At 36.2% G+C, this 8233-nt stretch overlaps 1 pseudogene; it reads left to right on the forward strand.

Annotated features, from left to right (window-relative positions):
• The first annotated feature begins 527 nt into the window (after positions 1–527).
• Positions 528–3092, forward strand: LOC120152949 (annotated as a pseudogene).
• The last annotated feature ends 5141 nt before the right edge of the window (positions 3093–8233 follow it).

Here is an 8233-nt window from a genome sequence, read left to right on the forward strand (position 1 = left end):
AAAAATTATATATTTTTTTTAAAATTTATCATGTACACGTGACGGGTTTAAATAAAAAAATACTTTTGTTGGAACTTGTCACCTCTACATGACGAGTTCTTCTTTCATATAAATAATGTAGATCTCAAAATAAATTTTAAACTACGGGCTAATAAATTTACCCGCATCATTATTGGGCTAAAAAACCGGAAAGGGTCATGGGTTTGGGTTTTTGACTCATCAAAACCCGATCTTAAAATTAAGTCCCTTCACCCGATCCAACTTATATTTAGGAGGACTCCATCCGATTGTATATATAATTTCAGTTTCGTTAGATAAAAATAATATATAATTAAAGAAATGAATATGGATATTATTATAATTACCTTTAAATATATAAATTATAATTATAATATTATATTGAGTTGAATTTACTTGTCATGACACGTACAGTGGACACCCGTCTTCATGCATGCATGCACTTTGTCGCTATATATAAGCTCAATGTTCATCTTCAATCTCTGCAACAACAAGCGACGCTTTAAAAAATGTCTGCCAAATCGAAGCTTTCTGTCGTTATTTTAATCCTGTCTGTTGCGGCTCTGTTTGCCGGCTTAGCCTCTGCTGAGCAAGACTCAGAGCTAAAACAATGCTCTCATCAATGCAGAGTCCAGCAACAATTTGATGAGGAACAGAAAGAAGTGTGTGTGATGGAATGTGAAGAATACCACAGAGATAAAAAAGAAAGAGAGGGTGAAAAAGAACTTGAATTTGATCCTCACGGGAGATTTAGAGAGTGCCAGAGCCGGTGCACGAGACAAGGAAGGGGCAGGCGCGGCAGCTGTGCCGCTTCCGGTGCCGACAGAGATTGGAGAAAGAGCATGACAGAGGGTGGGAGGAGGAAGGCAAAAAACATACAAAAGAAGAAGAAGAAAAGCACAATCCATATGTATTTGAAGATGGACATTTCTCTACCCCAATCTAGACTGGGAAAGGAAGAGTTGATCTTCTCACTAAATTCACACACAACTCTGATCTTCTTCGTGGCATTGAGAATTATCGACTGGCCCTACTTGTCGCTAATCCGAAGGCGTTCCTAGTCCCAAACCATTTTGATGCTAAATTGTTAATGCTATCTTTGTTGTCACTCAAGGTTATGTAATCTTCCTTTTCAATATTGTGTCATAATATTCCTTTGAATTTTAACTGAACACTGCAATTTTATTTATGAACAGGACGTGGAAGAATCCCAATGATCCACCAAGATTAGAGACGGAGCTTCAACATTGAAACAGGTGACATCATCAGGGTTCCTTCTGGGACTCCTCTTTATTTGATCAACAGAGATGACAACGAGACACTGCTCATCGTCAAGTTATTGCAACCCGTCAATGGTCCATACCATTATGAGGTATTTTACGGTGTCAGTGGTGCAAAACCAGAATCGTTTTATGAAACATTTAGCATTGAGATCCTTGAAGCTGTTCTCAAGGTAATGACTTGATCCATACTGTGTTTAACTTCATGCATTGCCAAGTTTTGCTTATTTCTTAGATTTAACCAGACTTCAAGAGATAAGCTGGAGAGGTTCTTCGACAAACAAGGCGAAGGAGCCTTCCTCGAAGCCTCGAAAGAACAAATCGAGGCCATTAGTAGCGGCGAGGAAGGTGGCAAAGGCGGTGGTATATGGCCTTTTCGAAGTGATTCAAAGAATCCATTCAATCTTTTCAAAAATGGCCGCCCTTCGAAACAAATATGGTCAGCTCTTTGAAGTTGATGCAGGTGAATTTCAGCACCTTAAAGATTTCGATCTCAGGGTTTTCTATGCCAACATCACCAGGGTAATGTCGTCCAGTTTGTTTTTTCTGTGCCTGCAAATTGGATAACCGATTAACCACGTTCTTCAATTTATGTTCAGGGATCCATTACTGCCCTGTTGTACAATTCGAAGGCAATAAAGATAGCCATTGTCGTGAGAGGCGAAGGGTACCTGGAAATGGTATCTCCTGATGTGTCCTACAAGTCCAGTCATCAACAAAGTCAGGATTCTGGACGAAGAAAGAGTGGCTCTAGTTATCAGAAGATGAGCTCACATCTACGGCCATGTTATTTTACTCATTTATTAATTTATGGACTAAAATAAAATTATATTAAATTTGAATGTCAAATTAAAATAAATTAAAACATGCTATTCAGATTAAAATATTAATTATTAAAATTAAAGGACTAAATCTGTTATTTACCTAAAATATATATTATTATGCAAAGGACTAAAATAAATAAAATTAAAATTATTAAACCAGATTAAAAGGATCATAAATTGATTTAGTGACTAAATTAGAAAATTACAAATCTGAGGGACTGCGGATGGGATTTAACTTTTAATTAATTACAGACAGACCCCTCCCCAAAACGGCGTGGTTCGAGGAGGGGTATTTAAGTCCCAAACCCCACGGCCTTAAGGCCATTTCTCTCTTTCACTTTCTCTCTAAATGAAAGAGTTATAAAACTCTCTCGCTTCTCTCTAAAACAGAGAGAAGCGGCACCGACCGACAGCCGTTCGCCGGTGTTGAACCCGCCACCGGCCACCGCATCCGGTGGTCGGAAAATTTTTTTTACACCAAAATATAGATCGGACCGTCCTATTGACGGTTCCGATGACCGTTTCTCTTAAAATACTCCCGATCGGAGCAAATCTACGAAAATACCTTCGGGTTTTCGTAGGCCTTTGGTGATGCTTGGAGGCTCGTGTGAACTCCGGCGACGGCGGGGCTTCGTTGGTAAGTATCCCTCGTATTTTCCTTGCTATTATGGTTGCTGAGTTGCTCTCTGTATATTCTCTTCTTTTTTTTTACTTTCTATTTTTCTCTTGGGTTGCTGTCGTGTTCTTCTGTTTGCAGGTGGTCGATGGCTTTTATAGCCATAGACGGTGTGGTCCTCAGACCAGTTAATAAGGTGGTTGTTTAGTGAGTCACCAGACTTCCAGTGGTGACTCACTGTAGAGCGACGTGTGCGGCTGGAAGGGCTCTTCTGGAAGCCTTTGGTGGACGTCGTGGCAGCAACTGAAACAGAGTGAACTGGCGGCAAAAGCAACGACGGCCGCGTGGCCCTAGAGTGATGATACCCTAGGGTTTTGTCTGGAGCCATCTGGGCCGTTAGATCAAGTTAGATCCAACGGTGGAAAGAGAGAGGCGGCTGGATGAAGATGTTGAAACCCTAGTTGGGTTTAGGGTTTCCATTAGGCTGTTGTAACTGGGCCGGTTATTGTTGGGTCTGTAAATGGGCCTCTGGGCCTGCAATGTATTAATTAATTATTTAATAATAATATAAATAATATAATAATAATAATAATAATAATAATAATAATAATAATAATAATAATAATAATATAAGCAAATAAGAAAAAAACTAGTGTCTTCAGCTGCCCCTCTTTGCTCATTCTTGTGTTAACGAGAATAGAGCAAAGACGAAAAGACAATAAGTTTTTTTTATTTGACTTCACTCGGAAATGTTGAACAAGTTTTTCCTTGGGATTAGTTTTTCTCATTATGTACTTTTCCACTGGGGATGATAATTTATCTCCTTCTTCAGATGAGTTCTTCTTATTATGAATTTCTTCTGGAAATGTTGATATTGATCGATCTTCTTCTTCATCTTCAGATGAGTTCTTCTCATTATGAACTTTCTCTGGTAATGCTGATCCATCAAATGATGAATTCAAACAAAAAGTTGAATAAATTCTTCTCATTATGAATTTCTTCTTCCTTCTTCAGATGAGTTCTTCTCATTATGAACTTTCTCTGGAAAAGTTGATCATCAAGTGATGAATTTAAGCAAAAAGTTGAACAAGTTCTTCTCATTATAAACTTCTTCTTCCTTCTTCAGATGAGTTCTTCTCATTATGAACTTTCTCTGGAAAAGTTGATCCATCAAGTGATGAATTTAAGCAAAAAGTTGAACAAGTTCTTCTCATTATGAAATTCTTCTTCTTCTTTAGATGAGTTCTTCTCATTATGAACACTTCTGGAAATGTTAATGCCGATCTATCTTCTTCTGTGATAGAGTCAAGTAAAAGGTTGAACAAGCTCTTCTTATTATGAACTTCTTATTCCTCTTCAGATAAGTTCTTCTCATTATGAACCTTCTGGCAACGTTGATCCATCGAATGATGAATTCAAGCAAAAGGTTGAACAAATTCTTCTCATTATGAATTTCTTCTTTCTTCTTCAGATGAGTTCTTCTCATTATGAACTCTAACTGGAAATGTTAATGCCGATCTATCTTCTTCTGTGATAGAGTCAAGCAAAAGGTTGAACAAGCTCTTCTCATTATGAACTTCTTCTTCCTCTTCAGATAAGTTCTTCTCATTATGAACCTTCTGGAAACGTTGATCCATCGAATGATGAATTCAAGCAAAAGGTTGAACAAATTCTTCTCATTATGAATTTCTTCTTTCTTCTTCAGATGAGTTCTTCTCATTATGAACTCTAACTGGAAATGTTATTGCCGATCTATCTTCTTCTGTGATATAGTCAAGCAAAAGGTTGAACAAGCTCTTCTCATTATGAACTTCTTCTTCCTCTTCAGATAAGTTCTTCTCATTATGAACCTTCTGGCAACGTTGATCCATCGAATGATGAATTCAAGCAAAAGGTTGAACAAATTCTTCTCATTATGAATTTCTTCTTTCTTCTTCAGATGAGTTCTTCTCATTATGAACTCTAACTGGCACTGCTGATCCACCGAGTGATGAATTTAAGCAAAAAGTTGAACAAGTTCTTCTCATTGTGAACTTCTTCTTCCTTCTTCAGATGAGTTCTTCTCATTATGAACTCTTCTGGAAATGTTGATCCATTGAATGATGGATTTGAATCTTTGCTAAAATCTTTGAAATTCCTGTCAAAATTCAACATGGATAAAATGAACGAAAATGCACATATTTTTGCAAATGCCTAAATATGATGCATGAATGTTAAGTTTATCTTTATTTGATTTCCAATTGGTGAACTTAGTCTTTCTTCAGTTGTGTAGAAATCCAATAAATCTTTCTTTTTCGAATCGGAGAATCTACCATCTTTGAAAAATGTAGATGTAGATATGCCTTATTTTTATATAATGTCACAAAACCCCTTGAGAACAAAACTCAATGGCACAGGCTCTTGAAAAGTTTGCAGTCATGTAACATGTTGATTCTGATAACTACTCATCTAATTATAAAGTGAGATCTCAAGATGATTTCACAGATATTAATAGTTCTTCTGATACTGAGGAAATCTTGAATTCTGATTCTGATGAGGAGAGTAAACTGTTATACTTGATGAAAATGGGATACTCAAATGCTAAGTCTTCAATAGTCATAGAGATGTGGTCCTGATTCATCAATAGCAAAGTTGACAGATTTTATATGTGCTACTCAAATGGCTAAGGCTGCTGACACACTTCTTCCGGTAAAAGATAGGAAGATATTATGCAATGATCCCAATTACAAGAAAAAGCGAAACTTGGGCTATGATTTTCTTTAAAAAGAAGAAGCATAGGTAGCTTGGAAAGAAGCTTCTTGATGAAGATAATCATGCAGTTCATCTTCCTAATCCAATGATTGGTTTTGGAGTTCTTACTGAACCAGATCAGATATCTCAAAGAACACTTCCAGAAGATGCTATTGGGTCTCTTTATTTCTACTATGATAACGTGGTGGTTGCTTCAGTTGGTGTTTGGACCAAAACATCATAGTACTTATACGATGTAGAGCTAGAATTTGTAAATTCGAAGCATTTTTGTACTGCTGTATGGAAAAGGGCTATATTCATAATCTGCCAATTGAGAACATATTTCTTCTTCCAAATAACTCTATGATGGTAATGATTTGTTTGCTTTTCAACAATGATTGCAAACGTTAATAAGACTTACTTTGTATTCCATGCACTTAAAAGTATTAACATAAAGTTATATTCAGAAATCTTTAGCTTATTTCAAAATTATGTTAATCCATTTACAAGATAAAAGAATAAATTGAATTTCGAAAATAAATTGAATCTCAAAAAAATAATTGAATTTAGAGAAACTAAACTTAGAATTTATTAATAAATAAATAGAATTGTATTCAAAGTTATGGCAAGCATAAGAATGATAAAAATTCAAATGACTCAACAAATTATTAGCATAAGTATTTCTAAATTAATCAAATTGATATAATTTAGAGTACTGATGTAAGCTTTTGTCTGGAAGATCTCAAACGTTGTCAGAATGCTTGTAGATGTGAAGTTCCTCCCAAACTATCAAAATCTTAAGAGGGTTCAATTGCCAGATGCCTAATATCAACATGCATTTGAGCCGCCCTTTCAGGTTTTCAACTCAAATCCTTCTTTTGGTTGCAAGACGCCCTTTGCGGGTTTTCATCTTGACTCTTTTTTTTATTTTTTTATTATTTTTTTCATTTTTTTCAAGCATAATATTTCTTGACAGAATCTGAGTTTATTGGGTTTCTCATAATTTTTCCATCCATTTCTGCCAAGATCAACGCTCCTCCGGAAAAGGCCTTTTTTACAACGTATGACCATTCCCAATTAGGCATCCATTTCCCACGGAAATTTTTATGTATAGGCAAGATATTTTTTAGTACTAGATCACCCTCTTGGAATTCTCTTGGATGTACTTTCTTTTCATGAGACTTCATCATCCGTATTTGATACATCTGTCCATGACAAATAGCTTTCAATCTTTTCTCCTCAATAAGGTTCAATTGATCAAATCGAGCTTGGATCCATTCAGATTCATCCAATTTTTACTTCTCTCAAAATTCGAAGCGATGGAATCTCGACTTCAATTGGTAAGACTGCTTCCATCCCATAGACTAAAGAAAAAGGCGTTGCCCCAGTAGATGTTCGAACAGTAGTTCGGTATGCATATAAAGCAAAAGGTAACTTCTCGTGCCAGTCTTTGCAAGTTTCAGTGGTCTTTGTAATGATTCTCTTGATGTTCTTATTTGTTGCTTCAACTGCCCCATTCATCTTTGGACGATATGCCACTGAGTTTGCATGTTTGATCTTAAACTGTGCACAAAGTTTGGTCATCATTTTGTTGTTCAGGTTCAGAGCATTATCTGTAATGATCCTTTCTGGTAGGTCATATCGACAAATTATTTCTTTCTTTATGAATTTGCAGACTGTGGACCTCTTAATATTGGCATATGAAGCAGCTTCAACCCACTTGGTAAAATAGTCAATTGCCACAAGGATGAAACAATGTCCATTCGATGCTTTTGATGTGATTGCCCCAATGACGTCTATTCCCCACATAGAAAATGGCCAGGGTGCTGTCATTACATGTAAAGGAGATGGGGGTACATGAATCTTATCTGCATATATTTGGCATTTATGACATTTCCTTGCATAATCAATGCAATCTGTGTGCATGGTAGCCCAATAATATCCATATCTAATTATTTTTCCTAGCCATGGAAAAGACCATTTGCATGTGTTCCACATATTCCACTGTGTACTTCCTCAATGATGCTTCTGGATTCGCTGTTATTTACACATCTCAATAGCATTTGATAATTGCTTCTTCTGTACAAAATCTCACCATCAAGAAAGTATCCAACAACCATTCTTCTCAATGTTCTTTTATCAATTGCAGATGCATTTTGTGGATAACTTTGATACTTAATATATTGCAAGATATCATAATACCGTGGTTTGTTATCTGCCTCTTCTTCCACACTGTAGCAATGTGCAGGAATTTCATATACTTGCATTTCGATTGGCATTATATCAACTTTCTTAGTTGCCTGAAACATAGCAGCTAATGTAGCCAAAGCATCTGCCATTTGATTTTCTTCTCGAGGGAGATAATTGAAGGTGACTCTCTCAAATTCTTTCACTAATTCGAGGGTAAAATTCGGTATTCCAACAGTTTGGGATCTTTTGTTTCCCATTCACCTCGTAATTGATACACCACTAACGATGAATCTCCATATATCTTGAGACATTTAATTTTTCTTTCTATGGCTACTTTCAATCCCATAACACAAGCTTCATATTCCACAATGTTATTGGTGCAAAAGAACTCCAGTCTACTTGTAAAGGGATAATAAATATTTTCTGGAGAAATTAACACTGCCCCGATTCCTCATCCCAAAGCATTGGATGCTCCATCAAAGTAAAGCTTCCAAGATTCATCATTTGTTATGACTTCTTCATTCATGGATATGCATAACAAATCTTCATCTTGAAAATTAAAACTCAAATGCTGA

Source organism: Hibiscus syriacus, unplaced genomic scaffold, assembly GCF_006381635.1.
Source record: "Hibiscus syriacus cultivar Baekdansim isolate YM2019G1 unplaced genomic scaffold, ASM638163v2 tig00111096_pilon, whole genome shotgun sequence".
Taxonomy (NCBI): Eukaryota; Viridiplantae; Streptophyta; class Magnoliopsida; order Malvales; family Malvaceae; genus Hibiscus; species Hibiscus syriacus.